The sequence below is a fragment of the Panthera onca genome, chromosome B3 (genome assembly GCF_046562875.1).
Source record: "Panthera onca isolate mPanOnc1 chromosome B3, mPanOnc1 haplotype 2, whole genome shotgun sequence".
In the NCBI taxonomy this organism is placed as follows: domain Eukaryota; kingdom Metazoa; phylum Chordata; class Mammalia; order Carnivora; family Felidae; genus Panthera; species Panthera onca.
Window position 1 is genome coordinate 77,034,695 of NC_138344.1, and position 25,466 is coordinate 77,060,160.

At 34.9% G+C, this 25,466-nt stretch overlaps 1 long non-coding RNA gene across 1 annotated transcript in view; it reads left to right on the forward strand.

Moving 5' to 3' along the window:
- The window catches only part of LOC132668437 (uncharacterized), a 78,090-nt gene that overhangs the window by 15,462 nt on the left and 37,162 nt on the right, over nt 1-25,466 (forward strand). The window contains exon 2 of the long non-coding RNA XR_009605575.3: nt 3,123-3,233. This is a non-coding gene — a long non-coding RNA (uncharacterized LOC132668437). The remainder of the gene's footprint in view (nt 1-3,122; nt 3,234-25,466) is intronic.

The window sequence follows — 25,466 nt, forward strand, 5'->3', positions numbered from 1 at the left end:
ACGTAATTGCAAATGGCAAGATTTCATTCTTTTTGATGGCTGAGTAATACTCCATTGTGTGTATACCACATCTTCTTTATCCATTCATCCATCAATGGACATTTGGGCTCTATCCATACTCTGGCTATTGTTGATAGCCCTGCTATAACCATACGGGGTGCATGTGCCCCTTTGAAACAGCATATCTGTATCCCTTGGATAAATACCTAGTAGTGCAATTGCTGGGTCATAGGGTAGTTCTATTTTTAATTTTTGGAGGAAACTCCATACTGTTTTCCAGAGTGGCTGCACCAGTTTGCATTCCCACCAGCAGTGCAAAAAAGATCCTCTTTCTCCACATCCTCACCAACATCTGTCGTTGCCTGAGTTGTTAATGTTAGCCATTCTGACTGGAGTAGGGTGGTACCTCACTGTGGTTTTGATTTGTATTTCCCTGATGATGAGTGATGTTGAGCGTTTTCTCATGTGTCTGTTAGCCATCTCGATGTCTTCTTTGGAAAATTGTCTATTCATGTCTTTTGCCCATGTCTTCACTGGATATTTGTTTTTTTGGTATTGAGTTTGATAAGTTCTTTATAGATTTTGGATACTAACCCTTTATCTGATATGTCATTTGCAAATATCTTCTCCCATTCTGTTGGTTGCCTTTTAGTTTTGCTGATGGTTTCCTTCACTGTGCAGAAGCTTTTTATTTTGATGAGGTGCCAGTAGTTCATTTTTGCTTTTGTTTCCCTTGCCTCTGGAGATGTGTTGAGTTAAGAAGTTATTGTGGCCAAGGACAAAGAGGTTTTTGCCTGTTTTCTCCTGTAGGCTTTTGATGGCTTCCTGTCTTACATTTAGGTCTTTCATCCGTTTTGAGTTTATTTTTGTGTATGGTGTAAGAAAGTGGTCCAGGTTCATTTTTCTCCATGTCGCTGTCCAGTTTTCCCAGCACCATTTGCTAAAGAGCCTGTCTTTATTCCATTGTATATTCTTTCCTGCTTTGTCAAAGATGAGTTGGCCATACATTTGTGGGTCCATTTCTGGGTTCTCTAATCTGTTCCCTTGGCTTACGTGTCTGGTTTTGTGCCAGTACCATACTGTCTTGATGATTACAGCTTTGTAGTACATCTTGAAGTCCAGGATTGTGATGCCTCCAGCTTTGGTTTTCTTCTTCAGGATTGCTTTGGCTATTTGAGGTCTGTTTTGGTTCCATACAAATTTTAGGATTGTTTGTTCTAGCTCTGTGAAGAATGCTGGTGTTATTTTCATAGGGATCGCTCTTCACAAATTTCAAAAACACAGCAAAGCATTATTAACTATATTCACCGTAATGTACATTAGATCTTCAGAACTACTCGACTTGAATTACTGAAACTGTACTCCTGACCAGCATCTCCCCATTCTCTGCAAACCCTGCAGTTGGGAACCACCATGCTGCTGTCTGTTCCTATGAGTTTGACTGTTTTAGATTCCACATGTATAAGTGAGATCATGTACTATTTGTCTTTCTGTATCTGGCTTATTTCACTTAACATAAAGTCTTCTGGATTCATCGATGTCACAAATGGAAAAATTGTCTTCTTTTTTAAGGTTGAATAATTTTCCATTGTATGTATATGTATATATATATCACATTTTCTTTACCCATTCATATTTTGGATATTGAAAATAGAGCTGCTGTGAACATGGGAGTGCAGATATCACTTCATGGTCCTGATTTCAATTCTTGTGAATATGTATGCAGAAGTGGGATTGCTGGGTCATATGGTAGTTCTATTTTTAATTTTTTGAGGAATCTCCATACTATTTTTCATAGCAGCTGTGCCATTTTACATTTCTATCAACAGTGTACAAGGGTGCCAATTTCTTCACATCTTCACCAACACTTGTCATCTGTTGCATTTTTTTATAATAGCCATCCTAACAGATAACAGGTGATATCTCATTATAGTTTTGATTTGATATCCAGCATGGCTTGATCCTTAGAGTTTTTGCTCAGTATTCAAAACATATATCATAATCTTAGCAGAAATTTTGTTCTTATTCAAATGAATTTATATTCTCAAAATGTTTCCATCCTGCCTTTTATGCCTAACTTGGTTTAAAAATATAATTGAGCATAATATGAAAAATAATACAAAATAGTATGTGACTCTTTTTCAAGTGGATGTGGAAATCTTTGGTTACAATTAAGTAGTTTTCTTTATGTAATTTAGTGACTTTGGCAGCAACATTGAAAATATGCTAATTTTTAAAATGATCAAATGGCCAGTTAATCACCAATTATCTGCTTAGATGTATAAACAACAGTAAAGATTTGAAAAATGTCCTTAGGAGGTGTAGACTGGAAATTTTTGATAATTTAATAATATCTGGCTTTTTAGGTTGGATAGTTTTATGTAATGATCACTTATTAGGATGATTTAAAGCCGTGATATTATGACAGGGAAGAACATATATTTAGAGTCTTGTACTCATGTTTACCTGACCTTACTCTAATAAAAAGGTTGATACTAATATGTGTATAATATCAAGTGGAATCTTCAAAGCCCACTGATGGTCTTGATAATGATAGAATAGTGGAGTCTTCAGTGAGAGAAATAAGAGGTCAAAGTTACCTCCCTTGACTAGCCATTAGAAAATTAGTATTATTGACTTCAGAGTTTATCTTTAGAGTTAACTTTTCTTTCAAACACCAGACTTCTGAATCAAATTTCTACTGGATATCTTCATAAGAACGTTCCACAATCACCTTCATAAAACTCAGCATCTTTTATTTTTCAAAAATATTTTCTATTACTGTTGACTCTACCTTAGTCTAGATACTTGTCATTATCCATATCCAAAATTACTCAGTGGAATTGTTGGAATTGTCTTGTAACCGATTTCCCTGCTTCTTGCTCTCTGATCAGTTTAAAATCTATACTGAGTTATGCTTCTGACAGACAAATAAAATTGTACCATTTCTGTTTTCAATTGCTTATGTGGCCTCTCAGCTCAGTATGACAAATAATGACAAGTGATATTCATGTCATCCTATAGAGGACTATCTCAACTAGGTGATCTATACTCACGTTTTGGTCAAAGTAGTTGCTCTGCTCAAAACTTGCCAGCTTTCTGATGCCACTTTGCTTTTGCAGATGCCTTTCTTCATGACTGCAAGCTCTCCAACAGTTGTCTGATGAGGAATCCAAGAAATATTTTTTATCTCAGTCAAAACTCATCAATACCATCATATCTGACTCCTCAAGGTAAGCTTACACTTCTTTCCACACATCAAGAATGCCATTAATTACATGTAAATTTGTTATCTCAGCTTTCTTCTCTCAAGATTTAAGTCCTTTTGAAGTAAAAGATCACGTTTTGTTATCTTATATTTTATATCAGGAAGCATAGTGCTTAGCCTGTGCCAGAATTTGGTGCAATGATAGCAGTCTCTTTGGGGACCACTGTGGAATTGGATTTATTCCCATCATTGGTGGGATCTGAGTTACCCATCGCAGATTCAGTTTGAGAAATTGTCCATTTACCTGCTTTGCTTGTTGGTCTATGGCATAATTTGGGGTATTGGGGGGAAGAAGAGCTATTAAAAAAAATTTTTTTTAAATGTAAAAGGTACAATGTTTAGACTGAAGCCAACTTTGCTATAAATCCTTCTATAGCGTGTTGTCATTATTCTTGGGCAAGTTAATGAATGCTGAATCTTTAAAATAAGACTCACCATCTGTAGGGGCACCTCGGGGCTCAGTCAGTTGAGCATCTGACTTCAGCTCAGGTCATGATCTTATGGTTCTTGAGTTGGAGCCTTGCATTCAGCTCGGCTTGCTGCTGTCAGTGTGGAGCCAGCTTCAGATCCTCTGTCCCCTCTCTCTCTCTCTGCCCCTCCCCCACTCATTTTCTCTCTCTCTTTCTCTCTCTCTCTCTCTTTCTCTCTCTCTCTCTCTCAAAAAAAAAAGAAAGACTCCACATCTGTATACTGAATAATTGTTGTGAAAAGTAAAATGAAAAAGGTACCGTTATTATCATAAGCTGATAGTTATATAACTCATTCATTCTTATTAAGTCATAACTTGAGAACAAAACCAACTTTACAAGTTATATGAATAAATTTACACATAATGAGATCTGGATTTATAGGTTTAAGATTCATACCATAAGATTTTTCTGTATTTTCTTGGATATTAAAATCACTGGAGAAGTCTAAGAAAAAAAATTGTCTTTTTGAACATTTGTGTAAGAAAAGTTGAGCTTGTATATTTACTCCAGAATTTTTCAGTGTCATTTCAAATATACTAATGTACAATATTCTGTGAAACTAATGTGGGCCACTGCATGAAATATTTTCCCAAGATATTTTACTGTAGAACTTTTACCACTTATTTTTCATGGAACTTCTTTTCACATTTCTCAGAACTTATTTTCCTATGAAATTGGGTTTGGAACATCATATTTAACACCAGAATTTCTTTTTAGTGAGATGTAAAATACAGTATTGTAACATGAGAGGTATTGAAACAGGACATTTTACCAGCACTGCAAAATAGGACTTCCTCTGGTAATGGAAATGGTGTATAAACTATTCTGTCCAATATCGCATCTACCGACATCATGAAGCTGTTAAGAACTTGAAATGTGTATATTACAAATGAAGAACTGAATATTTTATTTTATTTTGATTGATTTAAATTTAAATTTAAACAGCCATATGTGGCTGGTGACTTTCTAGTAGACATCTCAGTTCCAAGCAATTATTCTGTTGTGAACAATTAACAAGTTACGTCATTAAGTGGTATGGATTAGTTTTCCTTACTCGAACTGAAAGTTTAATCATGCCCCGGTTTTTCTTAGTAACTTTGTATAGTTCTATCCTTAATCAATTTGATGAAAATCATTTTGAATCCAGTTGAATTTCCTGCCACTGCCACTTCTTGAAACAAATAGTTCTTTAAATTTACTACCCACTATGAGTAAGGGCTTCCTGATCCTTATTCTAAGGTAATTTTACTCAATTTCAGTGGTTTACCTTTTACCCACTGTATCACAATTAGGCAAATAAATGCACTGATAGCTTATCATATTCCTGTTTACATAGATTTTGATCTTATTTTTCTGTACCTTCACCTTTTGAATTGAAGGATTACCATCATTATGATTGTACCTAACATTAAGAGGACCATAGGGGAAGGGGAAAGAAAAAGTTACAGAGAGGGAGGGAGGCAAACCATTGAATGCAAAGAACAAAGATGGGGGTTGGGAGAGAGGGGAAGGTGGGTGACGGGCATTGAGGAGGGCACTTGTTGGGATGAGCATTGGGTGTTGCATGGAAGCCAATTTGTCAGTAAATTATATTTTAAAAAATAAAAATAAAAACATATTTTTTTATAAATTTATTTCCTATTATTTTCTTCTTTCTAGTACAGAGGAAGGGGAATAACAAACAACCAAACAAACCTAACAACTATTCTCCCTCTCCCTTCTTAACAACCATCTTATCTCTGTTTTACCAAGGTTGTTTTTCCATCTTTGCAAGGGTCATCCATTCAGGAGTTTGAAAGATGACAAATGGCTAATCTGGTTGTTCATGCTCTATGCTGCTGAGACTGAGCTTTTGAGTGATAATACAGGGAAGCAGAAAGCTACTCTCTACAACATGAACCTTGTTCTTTCCTTGTTCTTTAGAAGCATATTGTTTTATGTTCATTCAGGACATTGTATTTTGGGGTGTTTCTTGCTGTTATCATTAAATATGTAAGAACTTTTTAAATATTTTGGTTGTGACAGCACAGCCTTCGGCCTGAGGGTGAGAGAAGGAATGGCAAACAAAACAAACAGCAATGGCAATTAAAATCTACTACTACAATTCTTTTTTCTGGGTTATAGACAGTTACACACAAATTGAATTGTGTACTTTTGTAATTTTTTTTCTCTGACCTTCCCTGTTCTGGCTTCCCTTTTTCTGCTTATTTTCATTTAATCATGAGGTTTTATAATTTATTTCATTAGTGTCTTCACTTATCAAAAATATTTTATGTTATCCAGCAACTTTAAGATTTCAAATCTTAGAGACTATGAGTTAAAGAGACTATGATGCACCCTGATCTCCATTTGTAATCCCTAATAAAAGCAATAGAAACATGTTTTAAGTGGCTCTACCAAAGCAAATTTCTTTTTTGCAATTGTTCCATAATCCTGAGTTTATACAATGTATTTAACCGACTTTTTAAAAAAAGACTTTTGAAAGAATTTTTTTAAAAAATTATAAAACTTTGGGGCGCCTGTGTGACTCAGTTGGATAAGCGTCCAACTTTGGCTCAGGTCATGATCTCACGGTTTGTGGGTTTGAGTCGCATGTCAGGATCTGTGCTGACAGCTCAGAGCCTGGAGCCTGCTTCTGACTCTCTGTCTCCCTCTTTTTCCCTGCTCTTCTCTCTCAAAAATAAATAAACATTAAAAAAAACCCAAAAACTTTAAGTTGGTTAAATTGACCCCTTTCTCTATGATCATTCCCTCTCTCTGATTACAAATTAATAATAAATTAATCCAACATGGTTTAATCTGGTTTTGCAAAGGACTAGATATGTTGCTTTTTTTTAAAGTTTATTTATTTATTTTGAGAGACAGAGAGAGGAGGGACAGAGAATCCCAAGCAGACTCCCTGTTGTCAACACAGAGCCTGGCTCAGGGCTCAGTGTCTCTAACTGTGAGAGATCATGACTCAAACCAAAATCAAGAATCAGACCTTTAACCAACTGAGCCACCCAGGTGCCCCTAGATATGTTGCTTTTTGTCAGATCCCCATATGTAATTCTAAAACTCATCCATGTCTGGCTCTTCCTTTTTTTCTTGGCACAACCCCAGCCCAATAAATGACTTAGGCACCAATAAATGACTGAATATGTTTAAGATGTTTTGGAGTTCAAGTTTTGCTTGCACCTTGCAGTTACCTCTAGCCTTTGAATTATTAGTAACTTTTGATACTGGGTAAGATCTCTGATATTGAGAGTGTCATATAACTATTCTATCCAGTGTGTCATCTCAGGTAAAAAGCAGAGTTGAGTTCCATGGTCTAAAGGCATAGGTATGTTCAACTTTTTTAGTGGATAATGCCAAACAATTTTCCAAAATGGTTTTATCACCTCATACCCCCACCAGCAGTCCATGAGAGTTCCGTTTGCCCTACATCTCAAAAACGCTTGGTTTTGTTTAAAAACATTAGCCATTTAGTGGGTTTGCAGTAGTGTGGAATTTTGTTTATAATTTACATTTTTGTAAGTCTATATGTGATTTGAAATACCCTCTTTTGAGAATTGCCTAAGTCATTTTCCTCCCCCCCCCCCTTTATTTGGGTTGTCTGACTTTTTCCAATAAATGTATGTAAGTCTCTTGTGGGATGCAGGTATCGAAAAATATCTTCTCCTAATTTGTGGAGTTATCTTTTGATAATTTTAATGAAGTCCAATTAAAATTTTACCTTACAGTTATTGTTTTCAGTGCCCTGTTTAAGAAATCTTTAGCTACTCCAAAGTCATGAAGATTTTCTCCTGTAATAAAGTATTCGTTTCTAATACACATAGCTTAGCTCTGCTTTAGCTTTATTTGGAATTTTGAGTCTGACTTAGATTTCATTATCTTTTATTCCGTATCGTATCATGACACTTTAAGTATTATGGTAATTAAGGGTTTAATATAGCAATTACAACCCATGTGGATATGGGAAGAGATGGGGAAGTGTAAGCCCAGGAGGTTGCAATTGAGGTATTGAAGAAATAGTCACTAAATGGCTCTCAATGGAATATCTGGCTCTATTGGAAAAGCCAAAGCTTGAAGGAAATCCCAGAAGTCTTCACATTTAGCTTTTGAGTTGTATATAATATGCTTCATCTAGAAGCAGAAGCTTCCTTCTAAGTGGTAGAATGCACGAATGTTGATAATCTATTCTTTACTTTGCAGGCATTGTATCAGTAGGTCCCAGACCACTAGACACCTAAAAACTGTACTCATATAGTGGACTCCAGAATTAATGTAATTCTTTTCTGCTACCCTCACAAGTTCATGTGTCTGACCAAGGCCATCAGTGTACTTAGCATTTCTTCTTCATCTGGTTTGATTAACATGATGCCCTCATTGTATAGTGAATCAATATGACCCTATATTGTGACCCTGTGTTCAGTTATCTTTACAATGTTGGGTATTCAATTTTTCTACTGTATCTGAGTAAGTGGCTGTAGGTCCCTTTGGAGGAAATAATGGGAAAGTCACTATTCTATTCACCTGCTCTGGTGTTACAGAGACCTTCCTCTTAGGACTCCATCTTCCTGTGTCCATGAGTTTCAAGGTTGAAACTGGCTCAAGTCAAAGAATTGGGCAAGAGAGTATTTTTGTTGTTGTTATTTTGTTTCTTGTTTTTGTTTATTTAGTAGCTTCAAAACTTATTTAATCATTCTTCTAATTTTAGACATGTATAATTTTTATTTTGAGGGAGATTTTTTTTTATTGAAATATAATTAACATAAAGTTTTATGTTAGTTTCAGATGTACAACATAATGATTCAACAATTCTTCTGTACATTACTCAGTGTTCACTATGATAAGTGTAGTCATCATCTGTCACCAAACAACATTATTACAATCTTGTTGACTGCATTTCCTATGCTGTACTTTTCATACCTGTAATTGGAAAATTTTTAAGTTTATTTATTTTGTACTTCATAATCCTCTTTATCTATTTCACCCATTTTCCCACCCAACTGTCTTCTGACAACCACCAGTTTTTTCACAAAAGTCTGTTTTTTATAGGGGCAACTGCCTTCAGTATTTTGGCAGTGTATATTTAATTTTTTTGAATATTTAGATTGAGCAGTTTATTGGCAGCTCATTTTTTCTGCTCAGGGACACAGTGATCTATTAACCATTTCCTTCGTTCTAGAAAGGTCATGTTCTGTTGGCTGCTACTTCAACTTTCACACTAATTTAAGCACTGCCATCTGGCCTCTATTACTTAGGGATCCTATCAATCACGCAGCTCTCAGGGATCCCTGTTCTGAAACAGCATTTCTTATTATGTCCTACACCCATGAGTTACCACTGAGCTTTTCAGTGATGGTGGTGCCCCTTTCCCTAGAACATTCATTATTGCTTTGGTTAAAAAGGAAAGTGTCTTTTTTTTAAATTTATTTTTTAGTTACATCCAAGTTAGTTAGCATATAATGCAACAATGATTCAGGAGTAGATTCCCTAATGCTCCTTACCCATTTAGCCCATGCCCCCTCCCACAATTCTTCCAGCAACCATCTGTTTGTTCTCTATGTTTAAGAGTCTCTTATGTTTTGTCCCTCTCCCTGCTTTTTATATTATTTTTGCTTCCCTTCCCTTATGTTCATCTGTTTTGTGTCTTAAAGTCCTCATATGAGTGAAGTCATATGATATTTGTCTTTCTCTGACTAATTTCGCTTAGCATAATACCCTCTAGTTCTATCCACGTAATTGCAAATGGCAAGATTTCATTCTTATTGATTGCTGAGTAATACTCCATTGTATATGTATACCACATCTTTTTTATCCATTCATCCATCAATGGACATTTGGGCTCTATCCATACTCTGGCTATTGTTGATAGCCCTGCTATAACCATACGGGGTGCATGTGCCCCTTTGAAACAGCATATCTGTATCCCTTGGATAAATACCTAGTAGTGCAATTGCTGGGTCATAGGGTAGTTCTATTTTTAATTTTTGGAGGAAACTCCATACTGTTTTCCAGAGTGGCTGCACCAGTTTGCATTCCCACCAGCAGTGCAAAAAAGATCCTCTTTCTCCACATCCTCACCAACATCTGTCGTTGCCTGAGTTGTTAATGTTAGCCATTCTGACTGGAGTAAGGTGGTACCTCACTGTGGTTTTGTTTTGTATTTCCCTGATGATGAGTGATGTTGAGCATTTTCTCATGTGTCTGTTAGCCATCTCGATGTCTTCTTTGGAAAATTGTCTATTCATGTCTTTTGCCCATGTCTTCACTGGATATTTGTTTTTTTGGTATTGAGTTTGATAAGTTCTTTATAGATTTTGGATACTAACCCTTTATCTGATATGTCATTTGCAAATATCTTCTCCCATTCTGTTGGTTGCCTTTTAGTTTTGCTGATGGTTTCCTTCACTGTGCAGAAGCTTTTTATTTTGATGAGGTGCCAGTAGTTCATTTTTGCTTTTGTTTCCCTTGCCTCTGGAGATGTGTTGAGTAAGAAGTTATTGTGGCCAAGGACAAAGAGGTTTTTGCCTGTTTTCTCCTGTAGGCTTTTGATGGCTTCCTGTCTTACATTTAGGTCTTTCATCCGTTTTGAGTTTATTTTTGTGTATGGTGTAAGAAAGTGGTCCAGGTTCATTTTTCTCCATGTCGCTGTCCAGTTTTCCCAGCACCATTTGCTAAAGAGCCTGTCTTTATTCCATTGTATATTCTTTCCTGCTTTGTCAAAGATGAGTTGGCCATACATTTGTGGGTCCATTTCTGGGTTCTCTAATCTGTTCCCTTGGCTTACGTGTCTGGTTTTGTGCCAGTACCATACTGTCTTGATGATTATAGCTTTGTAGTACATCTTGAAGTCTAGGATTGTGATGCCTCCAGCTTTGGTTTTCCTTTTCAGGATTGCTTTGGCTATTTGGGGTCTGTTTTGGTTCCATACAAATTTTAGGATTGTTTGTTCTAGCTCTGTGAAGAATGCTGGTGTTATTTTGATAGGGATTGCATTGAATATGTAGATTGCTTTGGGTAATATCGACATTTTAACAATATTTGTTCTTCCAATCCAGGAGAATGGGATATTTTGCCATTTTTTTGTGTCGTCTTCAATTTAAAAAGGAAAGTGTCTTTTGAGCCACCTTACACCTTAGACAGCTGATGAGGTTTTTTGCCTCAGGTAGCATATTTATTAAAGTATGTCCATTTCTCTGAGAATTTTAATCTCTTCTTTCACTGTCTTTTATGGAAAATTTGGCATTTCTATTTACTTTTAGCCATCACTTTATCCAACAATCAAGAGCTTTCCCATTTCCAAGAACAGAATATTAATACTATATTCTGGAGGATGTCTTGCTAAGATGATAAATCTTGTATCATGAGAGTGTCTCATATCTATAAATTCTCCATTATGCAACTAAAAATTCTTCCCTTGCTTGCTCAGACCATGTACATTCCCTAGGATCCTGCCAGTATTTGATGGCTACATCTTAAATATTATTTCAGCTATACTTCCTTTGCTCTCTCAGTAGGTCCAACACTTCCCTGTCATGCTCTGTTGTAGCTTCCTTGTACTTACAGGCCTGGTGATCAATAAGAGTAGTGAGGGTAAACCCTGTGGAAGAGACATGCTTTCGTGCAAATCAGAGGCCTCTATTTCGTCTTCAAGCAAGAAGGTACACTCACCTTTAACATGGAGAAATATACCATTTCTGAGCACCACACAGTTCAGACGAATTGGAAGATTCAGAATTTCTGAAAGCATCAATGTAAATAACTTCCAATTCATTCCTTAATGTCCCTCTCTCTTCCAATCAATGACCGGAATTTGTTAAAACATACTAAATGAGGTTGGTAATTCACACTCTCTTGTAGCTCTTCTTATAAATAAGTTTATAGATAATTCCTGGTTCAAATCTTTATCTTCTCATGCCCTCTGGCTGCTAAAGTTGAGAGTCTCCACATGTTGCTAAGTTCTTTAGTTTTCACACTAAGACTTTAATTGATAAATAATCATCTTCGGCCTTTCATCCACTTTCTTTAATGCACTAGAACCTAGAGAAAGCCAGTCAATTCCATAAATACTGTGTTACTTACCCATTTTCTTAAATGCCTGTTTTTTGCCCCCACCAGTATCTTTCCTTCCCTGGTATTCCTTATCAAGTCACCATCAATGAGAATTTTAAAAATTGCATGGATACTATATTTTGTTGGCTCTCTATGTTATATCTATTCCCAGCGATGGAGTCTTTCTTGCTAGCTGGTCGCACAGCACCAAAATCCCAGGTTTTTTTCAGGCTACTTCTGGTACCATTTGTTTTATGTTGCCTTTCAGAGATTGAGATTAAGGTTTTCATTCAGTAAATTAATTGAGTAAATACCCTTGGGGGCATATGTGAGGGAGTAAAGGAGGTAAGATTGAATGGAAGAGAAAATGAATTGTGATTCTGTCTCAACAGAGGTCTTAGCTAGTTCAGGGGGGTATCTAGAGTTTTCCCAACTTTCAGCAAAGTTTATAGCTCTGCTTTAGCTAGTCACTGGATACGGACTCCAGGAGGGACTATGGCCTAGGGCAAGGTTGCATACTTTCACTGAGAGAAATTTTTGGAAAGTCATTCAGCTGTGAGATTTTGGCTATAGAAATGTTCAGCAGCTGGACAATGAGTGTTAGTTCCCAAAGGGTACCTGAGAAGCACACACGGCAACCACTATAAGGCATTTAGGAAAACTAATGGGATTGGGCCAACAGTTTTAGATTTTTTTTGTCTTTTCTAATTCTCATCAGAAAGATACCCACCCCAGAGGAAATACTCAAATATCAGATGGAAAGAATGACTTGTCAGTTGGACATAAGATAGGCTGTCTTCTTAGCCACTTTAGTGCGTGCCCAATGACCCCATGAAGAGAGTGTCATTGGTGGCAGGGATGGAGGTTATACATGGACCCAGTGGACTATGCCCCTCCTTAGTAAAATTGATCCACATACTGTCCTTGGTGAAATAGATGAGAACTAATAGATGAGAACATAACCCTTTCTCCTGTCAATAGCACACCATTGTTTAGGGATGACCAGGTGGCTACTTAGTGGAAAATGAATTGCATGAGTCTCTTTCCACCCTGGAGAGGGTCATGATTCAGACTTAATGGACTGTATACCAATTCTGAAAATGGGTTATTTTCCCAGCCCATAAAATTGCTACCAGCACCACCTTCTGAGGACTTAGAGAATGCCAGATTTGCTGACCTAGGATTCCTATATAATATTGCCAAAGCGAAAAGGGATTATTTTACTACAAGAGACATGGAATAATGGGCACTTGGTCATAAAATGAACAAAGTTTACTCTATGAAGAATCATCCAGGAGCAGCCAGTGTAATATAATAATTTAATAGCCTATTAAAGGCTCAGTGGATGAGCCAACCTGAGAACATCTATTGGAACACTATATTAAAGTTTTTAGTGGATATATTCAATTAATGGCAAATACATAGTGCTCTGTCTCCACTTTCTAGAATCAACAGTCTATAAATCAAGTGACATTGGGATTAATTCCCTTCACCATCACTCCCAATAACCCACTTATGTTATTTAGGTTTTCTATCCTTTTAACTTTAAGTTTTGACCGATTAGAGATCCTGGATAAAACAGTTTGATCAGGTTACATGTATGCGTTCTTCATTTTGGTGGACAAGAAGTCAACTAGGGTCCTGTTTCAAGATTGAAACATACAGAATTATGTCCGGACAAGAGTGTACTCACTCTTACCACTCCTATTCAACATAGTTTAGAAGCCTAGCTAAAGCAATCAGGCAAGAAAAAGAAACAAAAGATATCGGAATTGGAAAGGAAGAAATAAAATTGTCTCTATTTGCAGATGACATAATTTTATATATAGAAAATTCTAAAGACTCAACCAAAAAACTGTTAAATATAATCAATGAATTCAGTATTTGCAGGATCCAAATTAACATGCAAACATCAGTAGCATTTCTATGCACTAACAACTAATTTTCTGAAAAAGAAATAAAATCAATCTCATCTGCAATAGAATCAAACACAATAAAATACTTAGGAATAAATTTAACTACGGAGGTGAAAGATTTCTACTCTGAAAACTACAAGACATTGATGAAAAAAAAATTGAAGAAGACAAAAATAGATAGAAAGATATTCTATGTTAATGAGCTGGAAAAATTAATATTGTTAAAATGTCAATGCTACCAAAAGGCATCTATAGATTCAGTGCAATCCCTGTCAAGATTCCAATGGCATTTTTATAGAAGTAGGAAAAAAACATTCCTAAAGTGCATGTGGAACCACAAAAGACCCCAAATAGCCAAAGAAATCCTGAGAAATAACAAAACAGGCAGCATCACACTTCTGGATTTTGATCTATACGGTAAAGCTATAGTCATCAAAATAGTATGAGGCTGGCATAAAAACAGCCACATAGAACAATGGGACAGTATCAAGAGCCCAGAAATAAACTCAAGCATATAAGGTCAAGCATATAAACAAGGATACTCAGTGGAGAAAAGGTAGTCTTTTCAATAAATGGTGCTGGCATAATTGGATATTTATGTGTAAAAAAATGAAGATGGACACATATCTTACACTCCAAAAATTATCTCAAAATGGAGTAAAGACTTAAATGTAAGGCCTGAAATCATGAAACTCCTAAAAGAAAACATAGGAATGAAGCTCCTTGACATGAGTCTTGGTAATGAGGTTTTGGATACAACACCTAAAGCATAAGCAACAAAATAAAAAATAAACATGAGATTACATCCAACTGAAAAGCTTCTGGAGAGCAAAATAAGCCACCAACAATATAAAAAGCTAACCTATGGAATGGGAGGGGCACCTGGGTGGTTCAATCAGTTAGGCATCTGACTCCTGATTTTGGTTCAGGTTATGATCTCATGGTCATGAGATTGAGCCCCATCTCAGGCTCTGCACTGTTAGCATGGAGCTTGGGATTCTCTGTCTCCCTCTCTCTCTGCCCCTCATGTGGTTGTGTGCATGTGCTCTCTCTCTCACTCAAAATAAGTAAATAAACTAAAAAAAAACTATGAAAAGGGAAAAAACATTTGTAATCTATATATCTGATAATGGGTTAATATCCAAAACATATAAAGAGCTCATACAGCTCAATAGCAGAAACAAAACAAACAAACAAACAAAAAACAAATAATGGACAAAGGACCAGAATAGACATTTCTCCAAAGAAGATACACAAAAGGCTACAGGGACATGAAAAAATATTCAACATCACTAGTCATTAGTGAAATGCAAATTAAAACCACAATGAGATAAGGACCTAAGACCTGTTAGAATGGCCATCATGAAAAAGAATAAAAGATAACAAGGACTGCCGTGGATGTGGAAAAAAGAGAACCCTTGTTCACTGTTAGTGGGATTGTAAGTTGGTACACCCACTATTCAAAACAGTATGGACAAAAGTTAAAATTAAAAAGTTAAAAATTAACTTTTTAACCCAAAAAGTTAAAATGAATGGGGCACCTGGGTGACTCAGTTGGTTAAGCGTCTGACTTTGGCTCAGGTCATGATCTTGCTGATCCTGTGTTTGAGCCCTGCGGCGGGCTCTGTGCTGACAGCTCAGAGCCTGGAGCCTGTTTCAGATTCTGTGTCTCCCTCTCTCTCTCTACCCCTCCCCTGCTTGCACTCTGTCTCTCTCCCTCTCAAAAATAAATAAACATTTTTTTAAAAAAGTTAAAAAGTTAAAATTAAAACTACCATACAATCCAGTAATTCCACTTTGTGGAATATATCCAAAGGTAATATAAACATTAACTGGAAAATATATCTGCACCCTCGTGTTTATAACAGTATTTATAATAGCCAAGACATGGCTAACCTAAGTGTCCATCAGTGGATGAATGGAAAAAGAGGTTGTAGTATATATTTACAATGGAATATTATTCAGCCATTAAAAATGAGAAAGTCATACCATTTGTGACAACACGGACAGACCTTGAAGGTGTTATGCCAAGTGAAACAAGTCAGATGGAGAAAGATGAACACTGTATGGTCTAATGTATATTTGGAATTAAAAAAAAAAAACAAAAAAACAAAAAAAAAACCTCTCCAAAAGAGAGATAAGACTTGTGGTTACCAGAGGCACATGGTGAGAGAGGTGGGATTGGAGAAAGTGGTCAAAAGGTACAAACATCCAGTTATGAGATAAATAAGTACTAGGGATGTGATGTACAACATGATGACTATAGCTGTGTGATATATAGGAAAATTGTTAAGAGCTTAAACCCTGAGAGTTCTCATCATAAAGAAATTTTTTTTGTGTGTTTTATTGTTTTCTCTTAATCTGTTTGAGAAAATGGATGTTAGCCAAACCTATTATAATTATTTCACAATATATGCAAATAAAGCCATTGTGCTGTCCTCTTTATTTTTTTTTTAACATTTTTTAAAAAGTTTATTTATTTTGAGAGAGACAGAGACAGTGCAAGTCGGGGAGGGGCAGAAAGAGAGGGAAAGAGAGAGAATCCCAAGTAGGCTCCAAGCTGTGAACACAGAGCCTGATGTGGGGCTGGAACTCGTGAACCTGTGAGATCATCACCTGAGTCGAAATCAAGAGTCAGATGCTTAACCGACTGAGCTACCCAGGCTTTAAACTTATGTAGTGATGTATGCCGGTAATTTCTCAAACTGAAATATATATATATATATGGAACTCAGAGGATTTGCTGGTATATTTTTTTTCTTTCTTGTCTAATGATAACAGTGAATGGGCAATTTCATATACCACAGGATGACAGTAAGGGTTCATACCCCTTAGGAATAAAGGTATGAACTTTCCGCTCAGAAAATGTTGGCTATCTAAAATTCTGGCCAAGGATGAAGGAAATATGTGTGAGGGAAATCAGAACTGTGTAAGCACATTGTTCAGTTTCTATCCCAGGGCTTCTCTGATGACATGAAAATCTAAATATTCATTTTTATCTCATTTTGGAAAAGTAAAACATTTCCTGGAGCAGCCCTCAAATAGATGAGAACCTTTGGATAAGTACTTCTTACAATTGATCCTCAGATGGATAGTATTAAGAGACATTACATATACTCTTTGGAAAGTCTCAGGGGGAACTAAGTCACAGCTACCCACAACTGCAACTTTGATAAGTTATTTTTGGCTGTTTTGGGTTACCATTACAAATGCCTAGCTAGTTAAGATTCTTTTTCAGTGAGAACAGATTATGATGCTATTCATAATAGAAAGGATTTAATTTCAACCTGCCATCAGGTGGGTGGAAGATTTCCTACTGTTGGTGCCATGTGTGGAGCTCAGCATTGATGTCTGCTTAAAACAGAGTATAATGAGGACAATTCTAAGGTATTAAGCTTGTTCGTAAACTCTATTATTGCAGCCCTGAGATTTTATACTTGAGTTCATTAAATAAGAAAGGTAGTGCCTGATAAAGTGGTTGTCTGTCCTGTATGGATTGTTTTATCTCATCCACCTGATTATGGAAAGTTTCGTCTTCAGTGGATGCCCTTTGATGAATATTCACATGAGAAACAAATATTTTCACAAACTGTACTCATTTTGAGCAGGATACCATCATACCCCTACTCTAGGCTTTCTAATCTCAGTCTTACAAACATTCTCTTCATTTTCCTGACTAATTTTAAAAACAAAATGTTAAACACTACCATAAATCAGTATATATACACTTTTATTTAATTATCCTTACACTGAGTGTGGACAATCAGGAATACCATCTCATATTTTGTCTGCTTGTAGGATCTCTTTACCACTATCCTTCCTACTCATACAGAAAGTGTATGGTGGTAACATATTATATACAACCATCTGTGAATAAGGCCTGGTTTTTTTTTTTTTCACTCCATAGACTTGTCATAGGGAACCCTCCATGAGGCCATTGGTGTAAGAAAGAAGAAAAGTGGCAACACAGTAGTGTCTGAGCTGTGTGAACTTGCCATGTCTTCTGGACCTATTGAAGTCTAATTTCACTTATGCTGTATTTTCAAATAATGGATTGTTTCTATACACTTCCCATTTTATGTCCTGGTGGAACGGAAAGCTAGCAGTTCATAATGGATAGCTCATTTTTCAAAAAGAAATGAAAAATCAATTTACAATAAAATTATGATATTTCAATACATAATTATGTATTTCAATACATAAATACTCAGACACAACTGTGCTGGAAGGCATAACAAAGTAGAGATGCTCTGTCTATGTCTGCCACAGATCTAAACTAATTTGAGGGTATTGTGTGGGTGACTCAAATATCACTAGTAAAATTACCATTGGTGAAGAAATTTTCTGTAATAGTAAACAATTATTGGTACATTCAGAACAAAATAGCGCATAATTTTCTCATGATTTATTTTGGTGTTTTTTTTAAATGTAAGACATAGTTAGATTTTGTCTTTAATTTTTAACCTACAGCTGACTCTTAAAGGCAGGAGTTCATTGTTGGAGTTGGGAGAAGTTGAAGAAATAGAAAACCATGTTTCAAAAAATAGCCTGAGTGTGCCTGAGAAAGTTCTGCTTATAAGACAGTATACTGAGGCCCATTGTTTACAAACTTAATTCTCTTCATGCAAAAAATCTCTGTTACTAGTCCATATTTTAATAAAACGTCATACTATCTGGAGCCCAAGAAGCAGATAAATTATGATGTTAAGCCATTCATAACTCAATTTTCTCTGCCAATAATTAGCTTGAGAAAGGAAACGGGGTCAATACTGGCCAATGATAAAATAGTTGAAATTTGATAAAGTTGGGAGTTTCCACTGGTGTAAAACTTGTCAAGAAGAAACACCCCTTCCTTATTCATTGGAAGTTGTTGGCTCTGTATGGAATTGCAGTAGCCATCGTGATAATACAGAAAACAGGTATACACACTCTTTTTATAAACAAAAGAAACTGGGACCCTTGATCCTGACACTGAGTATAAATTAACCAATGTTGTAATATTCCTGACATCTGGATTTCTTTTTTCTTGAGATAATATATCCTCTCATTATTTAAGCTATTTTATTTAGAATTTCTGTACCTTGATATCATTCTAATTGGTATAGCAAGTATTGAAGAGTTGTTTTAGCATTACATTTATATTTATTGTGTAACCTAGAATCTAACATCAAAAAGTGCTCAAGAACTATATTCAAATTAACCAATAAATGAAATATTTTCACTATTGAACCTAAGCAATCACTTGATATTATTAATAAACATATGAAAGAAGAATTTTTATTTCTTTTTTCCCCAAAGTACTCAGTAATCCAATAGGGAAAAGAAAGGAGTGACCTATTCTATTTAATATATATAAAATTAAATACTTTTCTAGTATAAAGGTGAATGAAAAATCACGTCTGTTATTCACAATATGTGTAATGCTATTTTTAAAGTGATATTAATGCAGATTACACATTAGTATTTTACCTAAGGATTTGCATAGCATTAGCTTATGTTTCTGGTAATAGTGAATATTGATTTCCCGGCTTTTTCAGGAGTTTTTCAAAAGGTTTTACACACACTCACACACACACACACACACACACACACACACACACACACACTAAAAATCCTCATTTCTAGCTGTCTTTTACTTTGTGGTGAAAAATGAAAGTGTGCTACTTTAAAAATTATCTGAGGGTGCCTGGGTGGCTCAGTCATTTAAACATCTGGCTCTTGATTTCCACTCTGGTCATGATCTAACAGCTCGTGGGGCGGGGGCTTGTGTCGGGCTGGGGGGGGGGCTGAAAGCAAAGAGCCTGCTTGGGATTCTCTCTTTCCCTCTCTCTCTGCCCCTCTCTCGCTCTCTTGCATGCCCACATATTCTTTCTCTCTCTCTCTCTCTCTCTCTCTCTCTCTCTCTCTCTCTCTCCCTCCCTCCCTCTCTCTCTCTCTTAAAATGAACTTAAAAAATGATCTGGGGTAGCCTTATATTAATTTCTGGTAGGTAGCCAATATAAAGAAATTTTAGAGAAAACATAATTATAAAGAATATAGGAGAGTGATAGATCCAGGTTTCCAGTTATGGCAAGAATGAATCTGGAGGATAAAAGGTACAGCATAGGGAATACAGTCAGTGGCATTGTAATAGTATCGTATGGTGACAGATGGTAGCTACTCTTGTGCTGAGCATAGATTAACATATAGACTTGTCAAATTACTATGTTGTACACCTGAAACTAATGTAACATTGTGTGTTAACTATAATTTAAAAGTTTTGCAGTTAAAAAAATAATGGAGTAAGAGCTTTATAGAACTATATGTGCAGCTGTCTTTGCTCTTGCCTACTGTAGGATGATCAGCAAGTGTTTTCATTAAAGCAATTAGATGAATACTCTAAATACTTAAAATTATTAGGTCTACTGTATACATGAAATGATGAGCAAAGCGGGGAAAAAAAAAAAAAACTCAGGAAAGAACTCAGAATTTCCTTCAAAGAAGCCTTATCACAAAAAGATTAGATGGATGGGCCAATTGTCAGTTAAAAGGCAGAGGATGTATAAGGCATAAGGAAATTTTTTTCTGCATCGTATGATTCAGTTCTGTGTTTATTCAAAAGTGTTAAAGCAATAAAGGCTAAACATGTTTTCAAACTTTAATTACTAATGATATGTGTTAAGTGCCAACCCTCTGTCAAATTTGGCATCATCCCTTATACTGGGTAAATGCAGCTTATTTCTTGGATGTATTTCATGTACTTCATATTAGATGTAATATTAATATTTCTAGAAGCACTTGGAAAGAGGTAATTTTGATGATTAGGAGAAAACTTAAGCATCAGGAGACAGATTTCTCAAAGGACTTTTGTTTTGGGTATAAGTGTGAATCAGGCATTAACTTGTAAATGCATGCTTCTTAGAAACTTAAGAGAATCGGGGCACCTGGTTAAAGCATCAGTTAAGCGTCTAACTCTTGGTTTTGGCTCAGGTCATGATCTCACAGTTTGTGAGTTCAGGCCGCACATGGGGATCCATGCTGAAAGTGGGAAGCCTGCTTGAGATTCTCACTCTCCCTCTCTATACCCCTCCCCTGTGCACTCTCTTTGTCTCTCAAAAATGAATAAACTTAAAAAAAAACAAACCTTAGAGAATCTTCTATGAGAGAAATAACAACAACAAAACTGACCATTTCTTCTACAGAAGATTAGAATCTAAACCTGAAGAGTACAACATATTAATTGACCTTTTAAATAATTAATTATTTTTAAAGCTTAGTGAGCCATCTTGCTTTGGAAATGAAGGAGACTATATTTTTTGTTTTTGTTTTTAAAAGTAATTTGTTATGCTTTCTTGCATACTGAAGTCTTCTATTTCTCTTTCTTCAGTTCAGGTAGTAAATAATAAACCAGAATATTAACTGAATTCTCATAAAACACGTACAATGATGTTTGGACTTGTTTTTATTTGTTTTTTGTTTTGAGTTGAGTTTGTAACACTTTGTATGATCTTATGTGATTTCTGATTGCTAAGTTGATATAAAATAGTAGAAAATGACTTATCATACTAACATTGCCTTTATATCTATATATTATTGCCAGCTGTTAGTTCCAACAGGAAGTTGGAAACTTCCATTTTTAAGTGAATTCATTTTATTTAATACAGTAATTAAATAATAATTCACATATACCTAAATTTCTCGTCAAGTAAAGGAATACTATGTAATATATTAAAAATATAAAACTTTCACATATATATATGTATATATGATATGTATATCCCCTTTGCCATTTCTTTATTTTCATTTAGAATGAAAAGGCTTAGAGACTGAAAATAATTTAGTCAAGTTCTCATTTGATCTCATATAATGATCTGAGAGTTTTAAAATTGTAGAGAACTATCATACACATCATATAGTTTCTAAATGGTAATGAGTCTTAATACCAATAATTTGACAACTATATGTAATGCACATGTTTCTTAAAAATGCATTACATAAAAACTGACACAAGATAAAATAGAAATCAGAATAGTTCTATAGGTATAATAAAAATTGCATTAATTATCAAAAAACTTTCCAAAGAACTCCAGTCCTAGATGCTTTCACTGAACTGTACTGAACTTTTAAGGAATACATAATATCAATTTTATATAAGCTTTTTCAGAAAATGGAGAAGAATAAAATAACTTCCAACTCATTTTATGAAGTCATTGGAGTCCTAATAGTAAAACTTGATAAGGATGTTGCCAATTTAAGACTATACAAAAAATTAGAGGGTGGTAATCAAAGACACTTTTTTTTGTTATTAAAATAATGAGATATTTAACTAAGTAAAATCAAGTTTTACTAAAAATACACCTCCATGTCCTGTGACATGATTCAAATTATTTTAAAATCTCCTGACCTTAGGAGGAAAAAAGTGAGAATTTTGATAATCCCATATAAAAGTGCAAATTCTCTATTCTTACTTCCTCTGCTGTTTTAAGTGAGCATTGAGTATTTGCAACACTCTAATTTTAACAATAAAGGACAAGAGATATCTATAGTAATCATCATACAATGTCATTATTTTTATGTTGTAAAGTGTATAATTAGGTGCTACTTACCTGGAAGTTAAATTGCTGATCACTTTGATCATTCAGAGAATATCTTCTACCTTGAAATATGTGAAAAGGCTTCCTAGCAGGACAGGATTATTTAGTGTAGTTAAGGAGAGCTAAAGATAGTTGTGTAGAGTGACGTTTGCCTAGAATGTTAATTGGTCTTGTAACAGAAGAAGAGTTTATTTCAAATTAGTTATTTAATAAATATATTGAGAATATGTTATATTCTACAGTTTTGGGAAATGATTGGTTAAAAACAATGAAATTATGTTTATTAAAGCTTCTAAATATTCTTTGTGCTCTATTGTGCATTGTGAATCACCAAGAAGACAATAAAATATGCAACTAAGGACAGTATATGACTGTGCATTTTTTCAGTGCACAAAATTGTCCAGCTGAGTTTTTAAGTTGTTGCTGAAATCCAATTGTGCTCCATTTAGCAATCATGCGGTGCTTTTTTGAAAGGGAATATCTTTTCTACGTAGTTCAAGTTTGCCTGATTTGCCTTTCTAGAGTGAAGACATTTTTTTTGTCTAATTGGTTAATCTGGAATATTTTTCCAGTTTTACTGAGATACAATTGACATATAACCTTGTATTAGTTTAAAGTGTACAACATGATATACGTGTATATTGCAAAATAATTGATTACCGCAACTAAGTAAACATTCATCACCTTACATGGTTATAATTTTTTTCTTCTGATGAAATCTTTTAAGATCTGTTCTCTGTAATTTTATAATACACAATACAGTATTGTTAACTCTAGTAACTGTCATGTACATGACATCCTCAGAACTTACTTATCTTATAGCCAGAAGTTTGTACCTTTTGACCACCTTCACCTCTTTCCCCCACCTTCCCCAAGTATACAGAAGGTAATTCCTCTTTAAAATTTTTCATTTCCTTTCTTCTCTTTGTCCTCTACCACCCAACCCCCCGCCCCCAACACATGCTTTATTTTCCCCAGTTTTAGAGGAAAACCTTGGTGTTTCACCATTAAGAATGATTTTAGTTCTAGATTTTTTTTTGTAGATGCCTTTTATCAGGTTGAGGAAATTCTCTTCTACTTTTATTTTGTTGAGATGTTTTATCAGGAAAGAATGTGTTGGACTTTGTTAAATGGTTCTTCTGTGTCTATTGAGATAATTATGTGGTTTTCCTTTCTTATTTCATTCATATAATGAATTATATTAAGTCTTGGGTATGAAATCATAATTGCATTGTAATCAACTTTATTGAGATATACTTTACATACAAGAATATACATTCATTTTAAGTTAACAGTTCCATGAATTTTTCAAATATATTCTAATATATTCTTTGTGCCCAATAATTTTAGAATATTTTAGAATATTTTTATTTAGAATATTTTAGAATATTATTGTTACCCCCAAATTTCCTTCATAACTCTTGGCAATTATCTCTTCATAGCCAGCCCTTGCCAGTGCAGTATTTAATGTAATTGCTATTACTGTAGAATCATTTCACCTGTCCTAAAAATTTATGTAAATAGAATCATGCAATTTATACTCTCTTGTATCTTATTTCTTTTACTCACATAATGTTTTAGGATCATGAAATGTTTTGCTTATCTGTAGTTCATTTATTTTCCTACTATCATTTTATTGTATGAATACACCATAATTTATCATTTTGCCTGGCAATGGACATTTGTGTTGTTTTTATGTGGGAGCAATAATTATTTAAATGACTTGCTGTACAAGTCTTTGTATGGCTATGTATTTTTATTTTTCTTCTGAAAATACCTAGGAGTGGAATTTCTGGGTTGTTTGTGTTTTGTATATTAATTAATTAATAATAACTTTCAAGCTGTTTTTTAAAATGGTTGCCATTTAATATTCCCACTAGCAATGTATGAAAATTTCAGTTTCACATCTGCACTAGTTATTGTCAGTCGTTTTAGTTCTCTGTTACTGAATGTATAGAGCTATTTCATTATGATTTTAATTTGGACTTCTTTGATACCTAGGCATGTCAGGCATTTTAACATCTACCTATAGGCCATTTTTCTATCAATCTATCTATCTATCTATCTATATTTATTTTGTGAATTATCTGTTTAAATGTCACATTTTTCACATTAGTTGAAATGTTCTTTATGTGTTCTGGATACATACCCTTTATCAAACATTTGTATTGCTAATAATTTCTCCCAGTGTGTGGCGTACATATTCATTATTTTAATGTTGTGTTTTGAAGCACATTTTTCAAATCAATTCCAAATTATCATTTTTTTCTTATGATTTGTGCTTCATGTACTCTTAGAAATATTGTTCTATCGTAGATAAAAAAGAATTTCTTCTATGTCTCCTTCTGTACATTATATTTGTTATTTCTAGAATTTCCACTTGATTCTCTTTTTGTTTCTGTTTCTCTGCTGGAATTTTCCATTTCTTGGCTGAAATATTCAATCTCTAAATACATGGTATTTTATTTCACTGAGGTTGTAGTAGCCACTTCTAAATTCTTGTCTGCTAGTACTAACATCTGGTTTCTCTTAGTTTGGGATTTAATTGATTTTCTTTTCTCTAGTCCTGTGTCCCATTTTTTTTTTTTTGATTCTTGGTATATCATGACATTTTGGTTTGTATATTAGACATTATGAATATTACATTATGTGGATTCTTGATTCTGTTATTATCCTGTAATGATTACTGTTTCCTTTCTTTTAGTAGGTATTGTTCTTGATCGTACCTGACCTTTACATTTTGGTTCTTGGGGGACAAATCTGGCCTTGATTCAGATATTTTTTCCTTAGTTAACTCTTGTTGAATCTCTTTCGCATGTGGATTCATGAGGGGTCAGTCACAGTCACGGGGAGAAAGTTTGAATACTCCCTTCTCTGGCTGTTTCCTAGTTTTGATTCCACTGCTATCCTTGTAGTTCCAAGATTGCTGGCTTCTCTTTTCAAGTTTCTCCAGACCAGAAAAACTATGGCCTTTTCCATGTGTGCATCCTGCTGCCCGTGTGTATGTCTTTCAGGCTGTACTTAAGGCTGCAGTATAACCTGAGCTGAAACCAAGAGTCAGATACTTAATTGACTGAGTCACTCAGTTGCCCCAACAGTCTTTTTGCTTCTGTCCACACTGCAGAACAATAAAATATTTGTTTTTTAATTGTATTATGTCTCTGCTAGATTCGCCCAACTTTTGCAGGGTTAGGCAGTG